The 25,209-nt window shown below is 34.9% G+C and overlaps 1 pseudogene; it reads left to right on the plus strand.

Moving 5' to 3' along the window:
* Window positions 1-13,632: 13,632 nt before the first annotated feature.
* LOC101690125 lies at window positions 13,633-15,449 on the plus strand (annotated as a pseudogene).
* Window positions 15,450-25,209: the final 9,760 nt, after the last annotated feature.

Raw genomic sequence — 25,209 nt, forward strand, 5'->3', positions numbered from 1 at the left:
ATCTTTCCCCCTTTTTTCCTAAAATAGAAAATACCACAAGTATCACTGGGATATTAATATTCTATTAAGCATTTTGAAATTTTATTTAAATAATACAAATTCATATATTTCTAGAAGCCATTTAAGTGTGGAGAATCTTCTAGGGATTCCCATCTATTAGCATTCCACTTGGGCTAGATTGTCTTATGCCAGCTAGGCACACCCAACACTCCTTCTAATGCGGGGAACTAATATCCTGTAATTCTCTTCCTTATGTCAGTCATGATCAGTTTTCCAGTGGGAGAAAGTGAATCAGGAGCCACTTGGCAAGCCTCTACTTCACACTGATGGGACCTTTTTACCCTCTCATGTACTTCAGGCAGAAATCTTTCATGGCTCTCTATCATCTTCTCATTTCTTCTCTCCAGAGCATCACAACAACAATGTCAGTCTCTGCTCCTCTCACCTATACATAAGTCCTGATTCTTTCATTGAATTGCTTCATTTCTCTAATATCCCTAGTTGCTCTCTGTCCTTGGCTGGACCCAGACTGGTACATCACCGAAAGAAGATATACCCTTCATCTCACTGGGGTATTTTTCATGTATGAAAGAATGGACAGCTTGATAGGACACACATGGTACTTTGAGGGAGTACAGGATCACACAAATGTCACCTGGGTCACAAATCATTCTTAGTCTTAGACAGAAAGTGAGCGATTATCAAGGGCATACTTTATTTTCAAAATTACTAGATCTCAGGAAAAATAGGTGTTCTAGAAATTATTTATTCAAACACCTTAAACTTTAGCTATAAATGTGGCTGGTAAAATGAATAACTTGCTCAAGGTAGTTAAGTAACTTGTTCTAGTTCATTCGATAGATTAATGGTAGTGCTGGAACCAGAATGTGCTTGAAGAATTTACACTCTGTTAAACATAATTTAGGCAGAATGGTAGTTTGTCTTAGAGTTAATAGCTCAAAGTTGGCACACAAACAGATATTAATGTGTACATATGCAATTTGTATATTGAATTAATATGTAAATACTTGGCTTTGCAAAAAAAAAATCACTAATGTTGGAAAACTGAGTTCAAGTTCTTCATGTTCTCTAAGGCAAGAAGTTTTTTTTCCTCTCCTACTGTACACAGATTTTCTACATTATGAGTTCACATTGACAAATATTCAGAAAGACTATCAAACTATAACTCTTTCAATTTAACATACACTTATTTCTGGGAGTCCCAAAGATCACCCCCAGGTCAGATGTTTACTAGGAGGTATATAGTCATATTCACCCCAATGTATGAAAGTGAAAGAGTACCAAGCACAATCCGCAAAGGAAAAGTCTCACAGGTAAACTCTGGGTGAGAATAGGGGAAAACTTCCAAAGCTCTTCCCCCAGTGGAGTCTACAGAACACAGTTAATCACCCAATGATGTGTTGTGAGCACATGTGTGTAAAGTTTATTAGAGGCTCAGTACCTAAAGTTTTTATTGGGGGCTCATCATATAGCCACCACCTACCTGTCTGGCAAGTGCACAAATTCCAGAGTCTCAAAAGGAAAACAAGCCTTCAGTCTAAACCATATTGTTTGTTCAAAGAGTTTAGGCACAGCAAGGCACTCTTGCCCACTTATGTTGTGGAAACTCCTACAATTTAAGTTACCAGCTGCTAGCCAAGTACCGGTCTTGTAAACAGGCCTTCCAGAACATAGCAGTTACATCTTCCATAATACTGCACACCCTAATACTCACAACTTGATTGAAAATGTAAATGAAAAACAACCAAAGCTGTTGCCATAGATGTTGGGGACTAAAATTTAGGTAATCCCTTTTAGTTTGGGAATGTTTGGGAAAATAGAGTGATGCTGCTCTCCTTCAGGGATATGGTGAGATCACTATTCTATATAAAATAGCTGCAGGGAAAATGGCTTTGCAGATTTTTTTCTCAGCTGATAGACATTGGTTTCATAGTTGATTTTCCAGTTTTATACACTCACCTAGGCAATATCACTTGACTTACATTATTACATTTGTGTTTTTTCCTCTTGTGGAAATAGAGAATTTTCTATGTCAATATTAGAGGTCAATTCATAGGTACTGTAATGCAAAAACACAATTTTGCCTTCTTCTCCACACCTGTTTAGTAGTTAGGCATTTCCTCCTCTGGGATCTACAGTTAATGGAATGTGTTTCTATAATAATTTATCACATTGTAACATAAAACTCATTAATGTAACTCTGTCTCCCCTTCCACAAACTGTTTCTCCAAGATTATGACAGTATCTACACCTAGTATAGTAAACTACTATTAGCTGCTTAAAAATATTTATTTTCTAATGAGTAAATTCTCTGCATGTATCTGTTTGTACTGAAGTAATGGCTGTTAGCATAAGTAACAAACATTATAAAAACAATAAATCAGGCCTTATAAACCAAAGGCAGAGATAAGATAAAATAGACAATAGACAATGTGAACTATTGAATGTGCTTTTTGTGTTTCTTTGTGCATGATTTATTTAAAAAGCTTCTAGGAGTGTCATTTTCTTATTTGAAAATGACTACAACCTTAGATATTCCTGAATCTTTAAAAGTTGATGTTAGGATAATAGGTTGCAAATATGCATTTAACATTTAAACTGTAAAAATTGAGAGAAAATAAAATGATAACTCTCACAACTTCAAACACAAAGATTATAGCACAAATGACTTCGAAATAAATTGTGCCCAGATAAGTGAAGAGAAGGAGAATAATTCTCTCCTTCTCAAATTGGAAGACTGTTCTCTTTCTATCAAGAGCCAGGAAATCTTATATAAGCCCTCCCACAACAGCAGGCATTTACAGTCCTACGTTCCTTGGTATTTACGAGCAGCTGTAGCTAGCAGAACTGGAGGAGAGTTCTACCTCCTGGAGTTTTAGAATTTGCAAAGATCTGTGCATAACAAATAGGAACAGAAATAACTAGAGCTATGAAATGAACTTGATGAAAACAGTTCTTAAAATTGGTACTTGAATCAATTCCAACTCTAGAGACTAAGTATTTTCTGCATTAAAATGACAGTCTTCCTACATCGATGTGACCACTTGATAAGACACTTAATTGGATGCATCAAAATCAGGGAAGGGACAGATTAGAAAAAAAAATGGGACAACGAATAAACAAAGCTTATTTTCCATACATTCCCTGGCTGAAGGCTTTCATTAATACCTGGTATGAAATTTTTGATAATAAATATTGGAACCCCATTATAATTTTATGTATTTAAGTTCACTTACAAATTACTAGGCTTTGATTTTTTTTTAATGATAATGCTGCTACCATCTACCCAGATCCTCCAGTCTCCCAATTTTTTTCCTAACTTTAGTGAGATAATAATTGACATATTGCATTGTATATGTTTAAGGTACACAGTTTGATGTATTGCAAAATCATTACCATAGTAAGTTTGGTTGGTACATCTTCCACTTCAATTAATTACCTATTTGTGTGTGGGGGGTGAGAATATTTAAGATCTACTCTCTTAGCAACTTGCAAGTATATAATACAGTATTGTCACCTATAGTCACTATGCTACACATTAGTTTCCCAGAAAATGTTTATTTTATAACTAGAAGTTTGTACCCTTTGACCAACATCTCTTCATTCCCCTCAACCCTTGGTAACCACCATTTCACTGTTTCTATGAGTTCAGCTCTTTTAGATTCTACATATAAATGAGACAATACATTATTTGTCTTCTTCTGGTTTATTTCACTAGTATAACGGCCACAAATCTATCCATGTTGTTGTAAATGACAGGATTTCCTTCTTTCTTATGGCTGAATAATATTCCAATATCACATTTTCTTTATCTGTTTACCCATAAACACTTACATTGGTTCGTGCCTTAGATGTTATGAATAATGTTGCAGTGAACAGAGTGAAGATAGCTCTTTAAGATAATGATTGAATTTCCTTTGGATATATACAAAGAAATAGAGTTGCTGGATCATATGGTAGTTGTATTTTTAATTTTTTGAGGAATGTCCATACTGTTTTCCATAGAAACTGTGCCAATTTATATTCCCACAACTAGTGTACAAGTGTTCCCTTTGCTCTACAATATTGTTGACACTTGTTGTCTTCTGCTTTTTTGATAATAGCCATCCTAAAAGGATGATAGCTGTGAGGTATGATGTGAGGTGTGATGTGAGGCGATAACTCCATTTTGGTTTTGATTTTCATATTCCTGATGATTAATGTTTGTATGTCTCTGGAAAAATATTTATGTAGGTCCTTTGCCCATTATTTAATTGAATTTGGTATTTTTGCTATTTTTTACTTTTACTGAACTAATTTTTTTCCAGTTATATTGACAAAATAGTTGACATATACTGCTATATAGGTTTAAGGCATACAGCATGATGGTTTGACATACATATGTTCTGAAATGATTATCACAATAGGTTCAGCTAATATCCATCTTCTCATATAGATGTAACGAAAAGGAAGAAAAAAGGAAAAAAATTATCTTTGTGATGAGAACTCATAGAATTTATTTTCTTAATACATTTCCCATAGCTATAACTATGATGTTGCACACTACTCCTGAATGTCTATCTTATCAGTGGAAGTTTGTACTTTTGACCTCCTTTCTTCAACCTCAGTTGCCCTTCCCCCTACCCTCTGCCTCTGGTAATCACAAGTCTGATCTCTTTTTTATGAGTTTTGTTTTTATTCCATCTGTAAATGGTACCATACAGTATTTGTCTTCATCTGACTTACTTCACTTAATACAATACTTTCGAGTTTCATCCACATTGTTGTGAATGGTAGAATTTCCTCATTTTTTATGGCTGAATAATATTCCACTATAGATAGATGATGATAGATTAGACAGGTAGATGATAGATGATAGATAGATAGATAGATAGATAGATAGACAATTTCCTTACCCACTTATCCATCATTGAACACTTAGGTTGTTTCTATGTTTTGGCTCTTGTAAATGCTACTGTAAATATAAGGGTGCAGATGCTTTTTCAAGTTAGTGTTTTGTTTCCTTTAGATATAGTCTCAGAAATAGAATTGCTGGATCTTATGATATTTATATTTTTAAGTTTTTAATGATCCTCCATACTATTTTCCATAGTAGTTCTACCAGTACAATCCCACCAACAATATACAAAAGTTCTTTTTTCTCCACATCTATACCAGCATTAGTTATCTTTTCTTACTGGTGGTGGCCATTATAACTGGTATAAGGTGGTATTTCATTGTGGTTTTAATTTGCATTTCCCTAATGACTATTGATACTGAGCATCTTTTCTTGTACCTGTTGACCTTTTGTATTTCTTCTTTGGAGAAATATCTATTCAGGTCCTTTGCCCATTTTAAAATTTGTTCATTCATTCATTCATTTAACTACTCAGTTGTATGAGTTCTTTATATATGTTGAATATTAATTCCTTTCCAGATATATGCAAATATTTTTTCCCAATCTGTAAATGTCTTGTCTTTTCATTTTTCTTTGATGTGTGGAAGATTTTTAGTTTAATGTAGTACCAATTGTTTTCTTTGTTGTGTTTCTTCTGTTGTAGGTGTCATAGCCGCCCCTCCCAAAAAAATCATTGCCAAGACCCATGTAAAGGAAATTTATCCCTGTGTTTTCTTCTAAGACCTTTATAATTTGGGGTTTTATAGTTAAGCTTTTAATCCATTTTGTATTAGTTTTTGTGAGAGGTGTAAGGTATGGGTTCAGTTTCATTCTTTTACATATAAATAATGATCCCAGCACCAATTTATTGAAGAGACTGTCCTTTCCCCACTAAGTATTCTTGGTTCCCTTGTCAATGTGAATTGACATTATTTTTAAATTTTATTCATCTATATATACGTAAACCTATTTTTTTATTGTTTTCCAATAAAAATAAATCCAGGTATAAGTAATGTGCTTTCTTTTATTTAAAGGTTACTTTTTCTCCATTGTATTTGAGATAAAGTTGTGTTGTTGTTGTTTTGTTTTTCCCCCCTCTGGACTTAGTGACTTGGTCACTTTTCTCCTTCTGGTCATTAAAACAACCACCACTGTTTAATTTGTAGCCTTTCCTATGGGAGCTCCTAGACCCAAATAACAATATGATGTTGCACCATTTTTTTTTTTGGTCTTAGAGAGGTGGAAATGTGGGCTGGACCACACCTCCCTTTTGATCACCTGTATTTATTTATTTTTAAAAAGTAGCTTATTCATTACCATGTTTAATTAAAGGTGTCTACAAATGAGTAGGACCAAAAGGCCTTTATTAAAAAAGCAACAACTTTCTGCCAGACTTCTCTTTACCACCCTCTCAGTTGAATTTGTGAATTTTTTTTCTTTTTTTTTTTTTGAGATAGCTGAATCTATATCTCAGAAAATATGGTTATAGCACTATTTCTCAAGTTATCTACTTCAAATTTATCTATTGATTTTGCTATGTTAGGTGAGGACTTAGATTACCTATATTCTACTCATTCTCTGTAATACCTACCTTTATAGTTAGACCTTTTTATTTGTTTTTATTTTGGTAATTATAAGTTTTTATTTGTTTATTTATTTATCTATTTACTCACTTACTTACTTATTTGAGAGAGAACAAGCAAGAGAGAGAGAGCATGAGCCGGGAAGGGACAACAGACTCATTGCTGAGCAGGGCATCCAATGCAGGGCTTGACCCTGGGACCCTGGGATCATGAACTGAGCTGAAGGCAGATGCTTTCATCTGCCTTCATCATTGACTGAGCCACCCAGGCATCCCAAGTTGTACATTTTTTTTTTTTAAATTTACTTATCAGTTTTCTATTTTTAAATATTTATAATAGTTTTATTACATCAGCTATAAACCATGTATTTTTAAAAAATATTTTTCTTTAAGGTGTCAAGTTAGTTTGTGTATTTGGGATTTTTCTATTTTTTTGAGTGAGGCTTGGATGACTATATTTCCCCCTTATGACCTCCTTTGCAGTATCCCATAGATTTTGGACTGGTGTGTTTTTGCTTTCCTTGATTTCCATGTTCAAGTTCCTATTTGATTTCCTGGTTGACCCAAATATTTTTAAGCAGGGTGACCTTTAACTTGCAAGTGTTTGAATTCCTTCCACATTTTTTTCTTGTGATTGAGTTGCAGTTTCAAAGCACTGTGGTCTGAGAATATGCAGGGAATAATCTCAGTCTTTTGGTATCAGTTGAGACCTGATTTGTGACACAGTATGTGGTCTATTCTGGAGAAAGTTCCATGTGCATTTGAGAAGAATGAGTATTCCGTTGTTTTAGGGTGGAATGTTCTGTATTTATCTATGAGGTCCACCTGGTCCAGTGTGTCGTTCAAAGTTCTTATTTCTTTGTTGATTTTCTGCTTGGATGATCTATTGCTGAGAGTTGAGTATTGAGGTGTCCTACCATTAACATATTATTATCAATATGTCTCTTTATTTTGGTTAACAGTTGGCTTATGGAGTTGGCAGCTCCCATGTGGAGGGCACAGATATTTACAGTTGTTAGATCCTCTTGTTGGGTAGGCCCTTTAAGCATGATATAGTGTCCTTCTGTATCTCTTACTACAGTCTTTAGCTTAAAATCTAATTTGTCTGATATGAGAATTGCTACCCAGCTTTCTTTTAAGGTCTGTTGGCATGAAAAATTGTCCTCTCACTTTCAGTCTGGAGATATCTTGAGGTTCAAAATGAGTCTCTTGTAGAGAGCATATGGATGGGTCCTGTCTTATTATCCAGTATGCAGCCCTGTGTCATTTCATGGGAGCATTCAGGCCATTCACTCTGAGAGTGATTACTGCAAGATATGACTTTATTGTCATCATGTTGCCTGTGAAGTTCATGTTTCTATAGATTGTCTCTATATATTTCTGTTCTCTATCACTCTTGGGATCTTTCTCCTTTTTTAGAACCTTCCTTAATATTTCTTGCAGGGCAGCTTGGTGATCACATATTCTTTGAGTTTCTGCCATTCTTGGAAGCTCCTTGTCTCTCCATCCATTCTGAATGAGGTCTTAGTCCATTTTGTCTGCCACAGCAAAATACAATAAACTGGGTGGCTTATACATAGCAGAAATTTATTTCTCACAATTATGTATGCTGGAAAGTCCAAGATCAAAGTACTAACAGATTTGGAATCTGGTGAGAACCCCCTTTCATGTTTCACAGATTACTATCTTCTTTCTATTTCCTTTCTCTGTCCCCACAAGATGGAAGGGGCTAGGAAGTTCTCTGGAGCCTCTTTTCTAAGGATACTGATCCCATTCATGAGGACTATTCCCTTGTGACTTAATAATATCCCATGGTTTCACCTAATACCATCCATCATCTTGGAGGTTAGGTTTCCATATATGCATTTGGGGGTGGATGGGGAGGAATTTAGGCTTTCAGATCATAGCAGCTTTACTTTAGAAAACAAGGATATTAACATTCTTTCCCTATGATTTTGTTTTCCTTTTCTTCCCATTTCTTAAATTCTATCACTTGTGCTTTTTCTCTATTTCCATTTTACTTAAAAATCATATAAAGTATTTTCTATTTTATGTTTGTGCTGATTCTAAAATTTCAAAGCTAACAAAGATTGTCTAACCAGATATGCCTATACAAAAATCAGGGACAGCCAAACTAAATAATGTACTATGAGCAATAGAATAAAGATCACAATGCAGGATTTTTGTTTGTTTGTTTTTTGTTTTTTGTTTTTTTCCCCACATTCTTTCCATTGACAATGGGATTAAAGACTTTTTTTGTTTAAGCCTGTCTGGGCTCTGAGACAGTTCTGACAAATAGGACATGGGAGAAGTAAGCTGTATCACTCTTAGGCCCTCAATTTAAGAGATTGCCGCTTCCATTTCTGTGTCTTAGAAGACCATTTGTGGGGGTGCCTGGGTGGCTCAGTGGGTTAAGCCTCTGCCTTCGGCTCAGGTCATGATCCCAGGGTCCTGGGATCGAGCCCCACATCAGGTTCTCTGTTCCGCGGGAAGCCTGCTTCCTCCTCTCTCTCTCTGCCTGCCTCTCTGACTACCTGTGACCTCTGTCTGTCAAATAAATAAATAAATAAAATCTCAAAAAATAATTAAAACAAAAAGAAGACCATCTGTGATTCCTCAAGTACCACTGAAGCAAGTCTGACTTCCTTGAGGCCATAATGCTGAAGATGTATGTGTAAACTTATTCACAGTCACAATGGGACCTGTTTTTTTGTCCATTTCTTCTAAGGCAATAGACTTAAGAGTGAATCAGTTTTGGGGTACCTGGGCGTCTCAGTTAGGCATATGCCTTTGGCTCAGGTCATGATCCTAGGGTCCTGGGTTCCAACCTCACATGGACCCCTCTGCTTACTGGGGAGTCTGCTTCTCCTTCTCCCTCTGCCTGCTGCTTTGCCTACTTGTGTGCTTTCTCTCTCTCTCTCCCTATCAAATAAATAAATAAAAGCTTAAAGGAAAAATAAAAGAGTGAATCAGTCTTATAATCCCCATACCTGTTCAGCAGCTGTCTGAGTCCTACTGCATAATCTCAGTTTATGCCATATGAAATAGCAGAATCGTTGAGCTAATCAATGCCCATATTCCTAATCTATAATATTGTGAGACTTAATAAAATGATTGTTGCTATAAGTCATTATATTTCAGGATTAATTTTTTTTTAATGTTGCAAAAGATAACTAGGGGAGCATTGCATTTCCTTATTTGTTCAAGATTTTTCTTTTCCTAAAGCTTTACCCCCAGAAATCTCCCTCCATGTTCTCATTGCTTAATTTCTACATACTGTGATGGCTAATTTAATGATTGGTATTTTTTGGTCTGGTACAAAGTTGTCATCCTGGGACCTCCCTTTACTATTGTTTTAATGAGATTAAAGTTTCCTGATCTCATATCTTCCACTTTCATGTTTTAATTCACTTATTTAGATAACATGTCTGTGAGATATTTGCTAAGACAGAATGCTTCAGAGGTAAATGTTCTTATTCCTTACATACTAAAAAAAAAAAAAATCTTTTTGGCTCTTTCTCATGACCACATAGATTTGAATTTAGGATGGATATATATATATATATATGTTTTTTTCCCCTGATCTTTAAAGTAATATTTCTATTGTCTTCTAAGATATTGTATTTCATAAGAAGAAGTCAGTGTTAGTTTTATTCTAATTCTGGATAATCTCTTTTATGCCTTAGGTGTTTCTTTTCATTACTTGTACGGACCCATTTTAACAAGTGATTTTTTTTGTGAGTAAAGTGGTTTTTCTGGCATATTCAAGTAATAGATTAGGAAAGAAAAAAATCCCTGCTACTTTTTTTTTCCCTCATTTTTTTTTAAGTTTCTCTCTGTGTAGAGATTTTTGAAAATGGTATCTGAAATAATTAATGTTAAGGATCTGCTACTGGGAGATAACTTAACCAGTTAGTGGTTGGTATAAAAAAGACTTTAAAAATAGAAATAAAGAATTATGGCACAGGCCATTCAATTACTGTTATTATACATGGTTAGTAGTCAGCTGCCCTGGTTAATGTTAAGACAATTTATTAGAAATTGTGAGCAATGATATACTTTTGTTTCTTAAGTTTTAAAAATTATTGATTACTTTTCATGATTAATAAAGATAATCTTGAGTTTGATTTTTTTCTCATTTATCTTATAAATTATTCACTTCTCCCTCAAAACTCTAAGAGAGTTAGAGTTGTGCTGATATGTGAAGGTCCTAACTTCATGGGAGGTTAGAATTTTGGTGTTATATACCACTCTGATTTTCACACATACATTTATTTATTTGTTTGTTTGTTTGTTTAAAGATTTTATTTATTTATTTAACAGAGAGGGAGACTGAGAGAGAGGGAACACAAGCAGGGGTAGTGGGATGCTTCCTGCTGAGCAGGGAGCCTGATTAGATCTCAATCCCAGGACTCTGGTATCAGGACCTGAGCCAGAGGCAGATGCTTAATGACTGAGCCACCCAGGCACCCCTGATTTTCAAACTTTAAGTGCAATAATGCACTATAGGAAAATGAAAATGGAATTAGTTCATATCAGAGATTTATAGGATTTCTATTTCAAACAGATGTTGGTAATACAGAAAAAAATGACAGTAACTAAAGCATTTTAAAGTAGAGGCAATAAATCAACTGGTTAAAAAAGAAGAATAGGGAAGGAAAGGAAAGAAGAAAAAAAAAGAAAAAGGAAAGGAAAGAAAAGAATAGTGCAGGCACAAGAAAATATAAACATCCAATTGCACATATTATGAATAATGTGCTTTGTGCACACAATTGACATTATGGTAGGTTAAGCTCATGAATAAAGGATTAAAAAATCAGTTATAATGAATTAAGAATGCATTCAATATTGTTCATTTTCTTCCCATATTATAATGTGAACTTAAAAAAAAATTTTTTTAATCATTTATCTTTCTTCCAAGCTATAAAGTGATTCTTGGTGACTCTTTCCTTTCATTTTAATTTAATAAGTAAATAAATTTATTTATCTATTTATTTATTTTTTGTTCAAAGGTGATTTTATTAAAGCATGGGGATAAGACTCATGTGCAGAAAGAGCTGCTGCTAACTCTTTCCTTTTAGACAGGATTTTCCTGTTTTATTCTACAGAAATGGCTGGTTTTATATTCTCAGTCAGAAATAAATTTACTTCTGTAATTGTAACTCCTGGTTCACCATTAAAAGGGAAAATAAGGAAACCACTGATGCAGAGAACTTGATATTTGAAATATGTACAAATGCAAATTGATACAAAGATGCATTGATAGAGGCATACAGTTTTTATTTGATGATTACTTGAGCTAACTGATTTTTACTAAATCTTTTAGGGACTTCCCATATTTAGCCCTCTTCATCCTCACCTCATACCCACTGTGTACCACAAATATTTACAAATGTAAATATTAGTAAATCTTTGACTCAAGAATTTAAAAATATAAGTCTCTATATGAAATACCTTTAAGCACATTCTTTGCTCTATATTCTTACCTGACACTGAGTAATACCTGTTCTGCATATCTCACAGAATAGTTATAAAATCATATGAAATAATATACATGAAGTATCCTTTAATAAAGGTCATATGCAATAATATACATGAAATATCCTTTAAAAATAGAAGGCACCATATTACTATAAAGTGTTTTAAGTTTTTGTTTTCTAAGATTTTGACTAACTTTTTGAGGTGAAACCATGGATGCTATTAATAAAATGGAAAGGCCAATAAGATCCTGATAAAATATTCAAGAATAATAAAGATCTGCATAAGCTCTTCCTTGGATTCAGTGAAGTCTAATGCTTTTAACCCTCCCTCCCACTCCTACACATATCCACAGATCCCCCACCCAAATATAGAGTATCAGTGGAATGGTGTCACTTAGAACCTCTAAGACACTAATAGGTCTCCAGATCAGACCCTGACACCTGAAGAATGCCATCTTAGTTTTATTTTTTGAACATTTTATTTATTTATTTGAGAGAGAGAGCAGGTGGGAGGGTAGAGGCAGAGAGAGGGAGACAAACAGACTCCTCACTGAGCAAGGAACCCAATACAGGGTTCGATTCCAGGACCCTGAGATCACAACCCAAGATAAAGTCAGACACTTAATCAACTGAGCCACCCAGGGACCCCAACCATCTTACTTTTAAGCTATTACTCTAAAGAAATAATTCATCATATGTGCAATACTCCAGCAAGTATAGTGATTGTTTTAACAGCACTGAAACCAAAGTTACTTTTTTAGTGCATATATCCATCCAATGAAATGAGGGCTACATTATTGCCACAAGTAGAATCTATTTGGCAGATTTAAAAAAAGAAGGTGCTAAAAATTTGCCACTTGATATTCTTGAAGTAATAAATACTTTTTTACACAGTATATTGCCAGGGTGTAAATTTTGATTGAAAACAATAAATTCATAGCTTTAGTCAGAGTAAGTGGACTCATTACCTTTTTAAAATATTTGTTTATTTATTTAATTATTTATTTATTTGACAGAGAGAGCACAACTTGGGGGGAGGGAGAAGCAGACTCCCAACCAAGCAGGGAGCCTGATGTGGGGCTTGATCCAGGACTTCGGAATTGCGACCTGAGCCAAAGGCAGATGCTTAACTGAGCCACCCAGGGATCCTGACTCATTATTTTTTACAACTTTTGTTTTATTTTATTTTAATTTCATTACTTAACATATATTATTATAATTAAGTGGTTCATCACTTGCATGTATCACCCAGTACTCATTGTATCTTGTGTCCTCCTTAATGCCCATCACCCAGTTACCCTATCCTCCATTTAGAAATATTACTCATCCATCAAAAAAAAAAAAAAAATAAACCTTACCATTTTCAAGGACATGGATGGAACTAGAGAGTATTATGCTGACTCATTACTTTTAATTTAAAAAAAAAAAGATAATTCTCTCTGTCTCTTACTCCCATTACTCTCTGTACCCACGTGATTAGGTTTCTCTAGGGTCATTTTGTACTTCCCTCATCCCTCTTTCATTGCAATATGAAGAAACCCGGGATGGCGGGACCGCGGTGGCGGGCGGCGGGGCCCCTGGGGGCGGGCCGGGCTGCGGTTGACCCCGGCGTTCCTGCTCCCGGGGCCTCAGACCTCTTGCGCGCGCAGATTAAATATCAAGACACAAACCAGATGCAACCGTTTCTTGACATGGAGAACCAAAACCCATAATGCGATGGGAGCTTCTCCTTGTGAGGCCGAACTTCAGGAATTAATGGAGCAAATTGACATCATGGTAAGCAACAAAAAATTGGATTGGGAAAGGAAAATGCGGGCTTTGGAGACACGATTAGATCTTCGGGATCAAGAGTTGGCAAATGCACAAACATGCTTGGATCAGAAAGGCCAAGAGGTGGGCTTACTTAAGCAGAAGCTGGACAGTCTGGAAAAATGTAACTTAGTAATGACGCAAAATTATGAAGGACAACTGCAAACCCTAAAAGCTCAATTTTCCAAACTGACGAATAGCTTTGAGAAACTGAGACTACACCAGATGAAACAAAGTAAAGTTCGGCGAAAGGAGTTACCTCACCTCAAAGAAGAAACACCCTTTGAACTGAGCAACTTGAACCAGAAATTAGAGAAACAGGCACAAAGTTACCAAACTCAACTCAGCGGTAAAAAGCAGTGCTCAGAAGACAGCAGCTCAGAAGATCCTCGGTTGATGTGCGACCCGGATCATAGTTGCGAAGCCAGTGGAAGAGATGAGTTCATTATTGAAAAACTAAAGTCAGCTGTGAGTGAAATAGCATTAAGCAGGAATAAGTTACAAGATGAAAATCAGAAGCTCTTACAAGAACTGAAGATGTACCAAAGACAGTGCCAGGCCTTGGAAGTAGGACTCTCAGAGGTGAAAAGTGAGTGACAGTCACGTGATGATCTCTTGAGAATCATAGAAATGGAACGATTACAGCTGCACAGAGAATTATTTAAAATAGGAGAGTGCCAAAATATTCAAGAAAGTAAAAAAAGACTTGAATCATCTTATTCACCTTCTACTAAAGAATCAGAAAGGAAGAGGAAAGAGCTGTTTTCAGTGAACCTAGATCAACCAAATCATGAAAAAGAATTGAACAAGATAAGAAGGCAACTCTATCAGGAGGAAGAGGACCACGGCTCTGAGCAGGAAAGAATGAGGAACGAAATCTCTGACCTAACCGAGGAGCTTCATCAGAAAGAGCTGCCCTTCTGGAAAGACAGTTAAAAATGGAGTTAGAAATCAAAGAAAAAATGTTAGCAAAACAACAGGTCTCAGATATGAGATATAAAGCTGTCCGAATGGAAAACACACACCTGAAAGGAATGATGGGAGATTTAGATCCTGGAGGGTACATGGCTATGGACTTCACTAACAGGGAACACTCAAGGCATACATTTATTAACAAACTGGAACACGAGAATGAAAGGCTCCGAAATGATCTTGCAAAACTTCGTGTCAATGGCAAATCAGCATGGGCTAACCAAAATATCTATGAGGAAATGGGACAGTACACCTATCAAAACCAAGTAAAAATGGAAAAACATGAAGATAGTCTCCCCCAGATATAGTCTTTCCAGCCTCTCTGGCTGCACAGCATTTCCTTCTGGAGGAAGAGAAACGAGCAAAAGAAGTTGAGAAACTTCTAAATACGCATATTGATGAACTGCAAAGACATACAGAATTTACTCTTAATAAATACACCAAGCTAAAACAAAATAGACAAGTATGAGCTTTTAAACTCTTTTATTTTCTTCCCCCACCCCAAGAAAAAAAAGCTCTGGCAAAATATTTACAAAGCTGAATAATGAAACTGAGAAATTTTGTTCTGTTTTCTTAAGAAATCATTTCTGTTAGGCAGCTAGAAAATATTTTGTTCGATAAAGCTGTTTGTATTTCTACATTTACATAGTAAATTGTTTGGCTGCAGAGTAATGAGAAAATAAACGTTGACTACTCCAAAAGAGATTTGTTTCCCAGTCTAAGGAATATTGTGGAATTCAATATGGGGCTTTCCCCCACTTGAATCATGTATACTGAAAATGCATTTCGTCTGTAACACAAAATGAGGGAAAGGGAATGCCGCCTTCCAAATACCAATGCATCGAGCACAGCTCACTTGTTCTAGGTCTGGAAACTCGAGGATTTTTAAGAACGAAAAGACATTATTTTGAGCTATGTCAACATCCTAAAATTTCTTTTAGGAAAAAAAAAAAAACAGTACAGCTTTACTGGTTTTGTGTTCATCCTTGTAATGTCTCTGTTTTAACACAATGAGACATGGAACAAGCTGTTTACACACTTAACATATATGTGCCAGCCAGAGATTAAAGCTTTCCTGTTAATGTTAACTACTTCATGGACATGAACAAGATCAAGAAGATATAAAACATTACTGTTGTGACATTCTTCTCTGTAATACCTCTGTTGTTAATATAATAAAGGAATACGAAATTCTGTGAACTGAAAACATAAATGCCAAATCTGTATACAACAGTAATAGCATGGTAGTGGACAATAAAATTCAAGTTACAAAAAAATATATATATAAAGAAACCCATAGTAGTCTCCCCTGCATACCCAGATCTTAAATGTTGATCATCAACAAATGTTACTTGATTGAATTGTATTTATTAGATAATTATGAACTTAAAGGATGTGGATCTTATACATTGAATGTTTCAGGTGAAGAATGGGAGCATATTAATTTCCATGACTGGAAGCTGTCATGCTCAACTATTTGAACTCTGAAATTTTAGAGTCCCCAGAAAATGAATATCAGCAAATCCATTTCTTGCAATAAGTTTCTTCATCCATAAAGCTCTTCCAATTGCTGACAGATGATCTATCACTTTGTCTTAAGATATTATAGTGAAAATAACTAAGTGAATTATTGGTATAATATGGAGAGCTAAAAAGAATTAAATGGGTATGGTTTGCCAGTTGTCTGATTGCAGTACTATTTCATACTTTCTGGGGCACTGTCATGTAGGAAAGTACTATCTACTTGTTTTCAGAAACTAGGATTCATGGCAAGCCTGTTATCCTTATAGAGATCACAGCTTACTTAACCCAATTTAATTATACTGGGAAGTGTTTTTTACATATTTGAGACATTTTGTGAGAGGAATATTATTAATTATCAATAAACATGGTGAATCATTCCACATATCACACCTAAATATGTGATGCCTTTATTGCCATATTTTTCCAATTTTGTTAAATGAATAGTTCTTTTTCATTTGATTATTTTCATTTCCCTCATGCTAAATAATTTCTAAACACTTTTAAACTATTTTTTTTATTTATACATACTCCCATAACTTCCTATAGGAATCTGAGGCCGCTAAGGAGATGTTTGAATGTAGAGAAGTAGCCATATATCCTGGGTGTGATAATATTTAAACACGTATTTGCTATTGCAGTGGCAAATGGACATTACTGAAAAATACACATTTAATGACTATTTATTTCTTCTGAAAATATTTGCTATGTGGAAGATAGTGAGGTAGTAGTAATGCAAAAGACAATAGAATAAGAATGCCATTGTGCTCATATTGAATCCGGGTTCCTAAATTCCTTGCTGTGAGACATTATGCCAGTCATTTAACCTCTTTTTGATCAGTTTCGTTATGAGCAAAATGGGTTTTATAATAGGACCTAGTTCTATAAATTTTGTTCTTTTTCCCCTATGGATGAAATACATATAAATGTCTTGCAATATTATCAAGCATGGAAAAAGAGAATAAGGATTTTCTGCACTCCTGTTACCTTTTTTTTTTTTTAAGATTTTATTGAATTATTTGAGAGAGAGAGAGAGAGAGAGCCTGAGCAGAGGGGAGGGGCAGAGGGAGAGGGAGAAGCAGACTCCCCTCTGAGCAGGGAGTCCCATGTGGGGCTCCATCCCAGGTCCCTGGGATCATAACCTGAGCGAAAGACAGACGCCCAACCAATTAAGCTACCCAGGCACCCCAGCATTCTTGGTACTTATACCTTATATGAGTTGTATTGTCATTAAGAGAGAGATTGGCAGAAAAAGAAGACAGTAAGTGTGAAGAATGAAGAGAATATAGAGATGCAACCAAAGGATAATGCCTTGCTTATGACACGTGATGAATACAACCTGGATAACAGCTACTTAAACAAAAATAAACTCATCTTGTTTGAATCCCTCTATCATTCACGTGAGAAAACAAAAGTCTGCTGTATTGAGAGTACTTTCTCAAGTTGGTAGAAAAATGTATAGCAAGATTACCACGTAGGCTTCACTAGAACTCTCACTCTTAGCTGTTTCAACTCGCCACCACTTCCAATAAACTTGACATGAAGCACTACGTGTACCACGGCAGCAAATTTTCTTTCCAAAGCTCAAGTGAATTTTTTCTGAACTAGGGAGGGAAAATGTAGTTGCACTCCAGAAAGTGTAGTGTGCTGGATCCTAAATCCTAGATCCAGTCTACTTTGCATTTTGTGCATTTTAGCATGCCATTTGGTTTCCTTGAATTCTTTTCTAATTAAAAAGTGCGTTAAAACCAAATAAAACAAAAAAAAAGAACTAAACTAGATGATCTCAATTACTCCTTACAAATTTGTTGCATAGAGAACTGTGTTACCTCCAACAATGACAGTATTAAATTCTTATTTGAAGTCAATGAATATTTTTTGACTATATTTCAGAAATATAGCTGGAAATGGAGGTTTTACCCACAGGGGAAACCCTCGTGAGAGAGATTTCAACTAAAGAAAATCAAAGATCAATAAGTCAGTAAACATAAAATGAGTACAGTCTTGCAAAGCTGAGGGGGGTTTTCAGTGTCGTATGGATCCAGCTTAAGATCTGTCTCTTGCTATTTTAGCCTGTATGAATCTCAATCTCCACCATTTTAAAATGTGGATTATACTGTGAATATTTTGAGCAATTCCCCAGAACTAATTTCTCTCTAATCTCTTTCCAACAGTCTGTGGTTTTAACTTGCAAAATCTGGTGGTTTTAGAAAGTTGACCCAGGGGCGCCTGGGTGACTCAGTGCATTAACTGTCTGCCTTCAGCTCAGGTCATGAACCAGGAGTCCAAACCCTGCCTTGGGCTCTCTGCTTCTCCCTCTCCCACTGTCCCTCTACCTGCTTGTGTTCTCTCTCTCTCAAATAAATAAATAAAATTTTTTAAAAAGAAGAAAAAAAATAGCTGGCTCCATCTTCTTGCTAAAGTAGAGCATGTGACAGAGGCTTAACAAATAGTGTATCCCACCCCCAGTCCAAGTTTATGACCTAAATTCCTCAACCCAGATTGTAAGTCACAATGTTGGCTTGATACATGGGAGGAAAAAGCACTGCTACTCTGTGTAGATACACCCCATTACTACTATAAATATTTTTTAGAGCCAGCACTGGAAAGGTGCAGAACTCAAAAAACCCAGGGGGAGTTTGGAGCTTTGATGACACTGTCACCAGACTTCAGTGAAGCCCATGATCTTTTTAAACTTTTCAGTTAAGTATACCAATAAATTTTATTTAATTTTTCCAAAGTATTCAAGATGGATTTTCAAGAATTTGCCATATAAACATCTGACTAAGGGGAGATAAGCCCTCTGGTCTGAGGGTTCAAAGGTTTAACAATATAGGTTGACAATCCTCATCTAAATTCTCTGAGGAAAGATGTGCTTCAGAATACATATTTTTATTTCAATTTTTAAGCAGGACATGTAGACCATATACTATATAAGAGTTAATACCACCAGAGAGATCTGTGGCAATAACCTGTAATCAAACTTAGTATTTCTGCTGCAAAATGTCTGAACAATTACAATTAATGGGATTTTTTTCCCCCCAAAAAGGCTATAAACAGCCTATTGATTGTTCAACTCAGGCTTTGCCGAAAAGTGTATTTTAAAGTAAAATTTTGATGTGTATCTCTCTGGAGTTTGAATGTGCAGTTGAGGATATATATATCTCCTCCCCCCCCATTTCTCCATCTCTGTGTATACACACACACATAAATACATGTGTGCATAAATGTTATGTCATACTGTAGGTTCTTACTTGCTTTATAAAAATCACTTTGGTAGTTCAGTTACCATGATATGGATTATTTCTTTATGAATAGAATTCATAGTCAAATTACATCATTATCCTCATTAACATCATCTACATTATGAAAAAGTTGGATTATAGTTTACTTTTTTCCTGTTTTTAAAATGTATTTAGACTAAATAGGAGCAAAGCTTTCTAGAATGTGAAAAATATTTATATTCTGAACAGATGTCTTAATTAGACTTTTCACTATTTTCCTCCTTCAACACAAAACATTAAGTATCAGTCTGACATCCATTATGATAAGTAACCCAGCTCTTGAAGAACATGTGCTATGTCAGTAATCATTCATTCTGTTTTTGATGACTGATAAAAATGGCCCAAGTTAGTTCTTTTTAGAGATTTTCAACAAATGCAAAATAACATTTTTACTGTTATAGTAGTTTCCTCTCCCACTAAAATCATATGAAGCATATTAAAATAGATATAACACTCATGGAAGGGTTAAGAAAAAAGGAAGAAATATCATATTCAGTATGTAATAGATGAATTTGAAAAATTAGATTTTTTTGTATCAGGTGTATTAATCATTTTTGGTAATTTATTCTATGTATTAAGGAATAATACTCTCTGACAATTAGAGATAAATAATATTAAAAAAATGCTTCTAACCTTTACTTCATTAGGTATTTCCAATTATATTATTCTCATCATTTTTTAATATAAAGAAACTAATAAATGAGGAATAAGTGTCAGTATTCTAAATATATTTTCTTCTAAATATAAACAGACTATTTGTAACCTAGAAGAAATTAAGTTTGTCCTAAAATGTGGTTATTATTATTAATAATATTAATGAAATTATTTTATAATGACATAGTTTTTTAAATTCTCAGAGCACTTTGCTCTTAGCTTGAATTTTGCCTTAAGAATATAAATAATTTGTTTTTTATATAGTTTTGCTCTTAATTCAAGTATACATAGTCTACTCAAATGTTTAGTATACTGACTGTGTCTGTCAGGACATAAAAGACCACAAACCTCTGTGTAGCTATTTTAGGTAAAATATAAATTCATTAAAATATAAAAATAGTCCATTAAATTTCCTTCATGTCAGAAAATCAGTCTAGACATCCACAGAGCCAAGAATAATCACCAAAACATAGCAGTTCTCTACCCTTATAAGCTCCTACTTTGGCTACTGTTAAGCCCAAAAATGACAGCCACTCGTGCAGCCTTTTTACTACGAGCCTGACCATTGCTACACCTGCACAGTGTCTACTTGTCCACAATGCTCACGGAAGTGGTTTTTGTATAAAGGCTCATTCATGTCCCTTTTCTCCTAATCAACATCCCATGGGTTGTAGGCAGATTGTGAAGTTTGTATCTATTTGAGCTTGGCTTCAAGAGAGATGGGAATGTGTTGCTGGCTTTAACTTTACAGAACAGATGTTCTTAAAAAAGATAATCTTGAAATTTAGAGAAGTGTGTTACATTCCCAGATGACCAAAACACAATGGGTTCTTTTGGTCAAAATAATAGGATTTGAAAATTTTATATTTTTAGAAAACCCAGAATCTGTTTTCAGTGTCATTGACAACAAACTGCTACAGTGCTGATGGTGGAAGCAGCATTAGCAATGGAAATATTAATCATGAAATTGCCACACTGGCAGAGTTGTCTGCAAAAAGGCAATGCCAGGCTGGATGGCAATGCCATTCCTGATGACAGGGATAGCGAGGAATTAACTGTGGGTTCATGGTCTTCATTGTCCTCAACCAATGCATCAATATCTTGAGTGCTGACAACCTTGTCTTAGCAGCAACAGAACTGTTGCTCTGACAGTAACAAGAAGTGAAGGCATTTTTTGATGGTCAGTCCTATAGAGCCTTCAAATTTTGCATGATGGAAAAGCATGAGTTGTCCATAGAGATTCAGAATTGCCGAAGAAGACAATTGTACTTTACATATTAAAGACAGCTTGGGTGTATGTTGGCGGGGGTGGGGGGGGGGGATACTAGAAGATTTCTGAGTGACTAACAATATTTGGAAGGGAATATTTCCATCGAAAGCTGAAGTCCCCACCAGTTAGTGTTAAGATTCTGTTTCGGTTCTGAGATGCATAAGGTCTGATATTCACATTGATTTCGCTGTTTTGAGGAGCCTGCATTCTCACAATGTAAGGAAAATCACTACCAATAAATCTCAGAATCGATGTCTATATAACTCGAAAATATTTAGGGTTGTCATGTGAAATACTGACTTTTAAATATTTGTAATGAAATTGAAATCTCATATGGGAGGAAGCCCAATTAAAAAAAAAAAGAGTTAAATGCAAAAGATCTAAATGAAGCAGAGTTAAGGGTGTGGAAAAGGACACAGTCTTTCCACTCACTCCCATTTCCTAGTTTAGCCTCTCCCTGCCACCCCCATCTCCAAAAAAATTTCTGGGACACTTCTCAGGAGCCTCTGTAAAAATCAAAAAAAGAATGACATAATGGGTTAAGATTAGAGTTGCAAAGATGTGAAAGAGATTATGAAAAAGAGTAATTCCATGTGCTCTGCACAGGTAAGACAGATTTAAGAGTTCAAAGTTAATGACAGTAAATTTCAACCTAATATGGAGAACTTTATAATTTATGGAACTTTCTAATAAAAATGAAATAGGTAACTTTATGAGACTAATTTCCTAATCACCAGATATATTCAGAGATCCGACAGCCACTGACAATGTTCAAGGGGATTTAAACATCAAGAAAATGGTTGTCTTTAAAGTCTAGCATTAGGTGATACCTTTGCCTATATCATCTGCAAAATACTCTTAAACTAACTCCCTGCCATGACCATTTGGTAAATTATAAATATATTTTGAAAATTCTGTAGATCTTAACGTAGTTTTAGATTCCAATGGTGTAATGAATTTCACATTGCTTTTTTTTTCTCTTTCTTTTACTACAAGAAGACTTTTATTTCTTTGAAATTGTGATGGATATTAAGGAGGACATGTATTGCATGGAGCACTAGGTGTGGTGCATAAACAATGAATCTTGGAACACTGAAAAAAATTAAATTAAATTAAAAATAAATTTTAAAAAGTAAATAATAATAATAATTCTTGTTTTCCAGATGCTTTAGAGAAGCATCTAGAAGTAAAATGTAGAAAATAAAGTGGAGGTAAAATGTAGGTATATTTGGCCATATATATTGTACCACATATATGTAATTTTCTTTGTTTGAAAGATCTTCCAAAGGAAGGACAAAGAGCATTCATGAGTGCTGTAAGTTACACTGCAGGCATTAAAGATAGCATCCACTTAACAGATAAACCAATTCAAGAGGCACTTTACTTGAATTCTGAAAGTAATAGATATTGAGCTTCCAAGGTACAAAAACATGGTGTTTTTCTTGTTTGTGGAAGAGTAGGATGCTTTTTCTTCTGTGATAATGCCTCATACTTTTGCTTTAGAAAAAGTGAAAACTCTTACTCCCTATGAACATTGTCTTGTACAATCCCTCTGTTTCTCTCTGAGTTACTTTGTATAAAATACAGTACTCATGTGATAAATAAGAAGCATTGTAATAATAAGATGAAAGTTTTACCAGAGAAACACTTAAGTATAACAGACCAAATATTTTACCTAATGACATAGTTTTTACTGATTTAATTGAAAACCAACAATTTAATTTAATTGCTTAAAGAAATATATATTTATATTTATAAATTTATTTTATAAATAATATAGGTAAATCATATTTACAACTTTCTTAATTGTTTTAAATTTAACTCTATTTTGTGAAAAACAAAAGTGATATAGTTAAAGGCTGCCTTAAGTTGATATTATTTGATGTTTCTGGCATACATTTGTATAGAATTCAGTGTGTTTTAAGAAGAGAGCTATACAAAGAAACTAGGAACATAGTGGTTGAAATTCTTTAAGGAATAAAAATTCAACATGTAAAACCACTGGTTTTAAATATTAATACTTAAAGGAACTTCTGCCAGTGTGCTATGAAGTTCAGTTATACAGGAGGTATTATGGAATAACACAATGGATGTCAATTTTACATTTTAAGGGACTTTTACAAATAAAGAAAATTCAAATAATCCTCAAATATTCACAGAGACTGCTGCACTTACACAAAAAAGTATGTCTTCTAAATAATACACAGAAGAAACACAGATTTCAAAAGTGAGAAAGAAAATAACCAATTTATAATGTGTTAGAAACAAACTCTTTCATTGAATGGTTTGATCATAACCTGACTCTTAAGTTCATGATGAGTAACTATTTAAGCAAAGGAAAAAAAGTCAACAAGTAGCAGACAATCCAGAAAGGATAGCATGGCATAGAAAATGAGACCCACATGGGTAGATCCTGGCTGGCAGAGATAAGTTTACATGAGCCTAAAACAGTTTAATCTTAAGAGATCCTCAGCTGATCAGGCATTTTTAAGTCTTGAGGTTTGCCTTGGGGCACACATGAAGAAAGCAGTCACCTGAGGCCTCAGTCAGAGGCCCTGACCCAGAATGAGACTCATCCATCAGCCCTAGTGTTGCCCTTGACTTTGGGGATGGGCAAGGTCAGAGGAAATGTGACTCCAGTGGTAAGCAGGTCCCACTATAACGAAGCGAGCATCCAAAACTTTTTCCTGATGCCAAGAAAGTTAGGAATATAATGCTGCTCTGTCTTTGCTGAGGTCAGACTGCCTGTGGGATGGTTGAAGGAATTGTATCAGGGAATGTGGGCCACAGCTGAACTTGGAAGAGCTGCCAGATGTGATCAAAGGAAAGGAGTTCCCCAAAGCCTGGACTTACAGGAAGCACCTTCTAAACAAGAATCTATAAAAAAGTTACAGATGCTAGATTTCAAACCCACGCCTGTAACAAGAAGATGAAGAAGGGCACTACATCATAATCAGGGGGTCTATCCAACAAGAAGATCTAACAATGATAGATATTTACGCTCCTGACTTGGGAACACCCAAATATATGAAACAGTAACAAACATAAAGTAAATCACTGATAATGATAACAATAATACTAGGGGACTTTAATACTTTCACTTACATCAAAAGACAGATGATCTAAGTAGGAAGTCAACAAGGAAATAATGGCTTTGAATGATGCACTGAACCAGAAGATTAACAGATATATTCAGAATATTTCATCCTAAAGAAACAGAATGAATATTTTTCTCAAGTGCACACAGAATATTTTCCAGAATGCGTCACATACTAGGTCACGAATCAGGCTCCAACAAATACAAAAAGACTGAGATCATACTATGCATATTTTCCAATCACAATGCTATGAAGCTTGAAGTAAATCACAAAAAAAAAAAAAAAAAGAAGAAAGAAAAACCACAAATACATGGAAGCTAAAGAAAATCCTATCCAAGAATGAATGGGCTGGCCAGGAAATTAAAGAAGAAATTTTTAAAAATACATGGAAACAAATGGAAATGAAAATGAAAACACAATGATACAAAACCTTGGGGATGCTGCAAATGTGGCATAAGAGAAAAAGTATATAGCAATACCAGTCCACCTCAAGAAGCAAAAACAAAAACAATAACAACAACAACAATAACAAAAACTTTTTAAAAAATCCTCAAATACACAACCCAAACTTATACCTAAAGGAGCTAGAAAAAGAACAACAAATGAAGCCTAAAGCCATTAGAAGGGAACTAATAAATATTA

The sequence above is a fragment of the Mustela putorius genome, unplaced genomic scaffold (assembly GCF_011764305.1).
Source record: "Mustela putorius furo isolate JIRA1106 unplaced genomic scaffold, ASM1176430v1.1 tig00003845_pilon_pilon_pilon, whole genome shotgun sequence".
In the NCBI taxonomy this organism is placed as follows: Eukaryota; Metazoa; Chordata; class Mammalia; order Carnivora; family Mustelidae; genus Mustela; species Mustela putorius.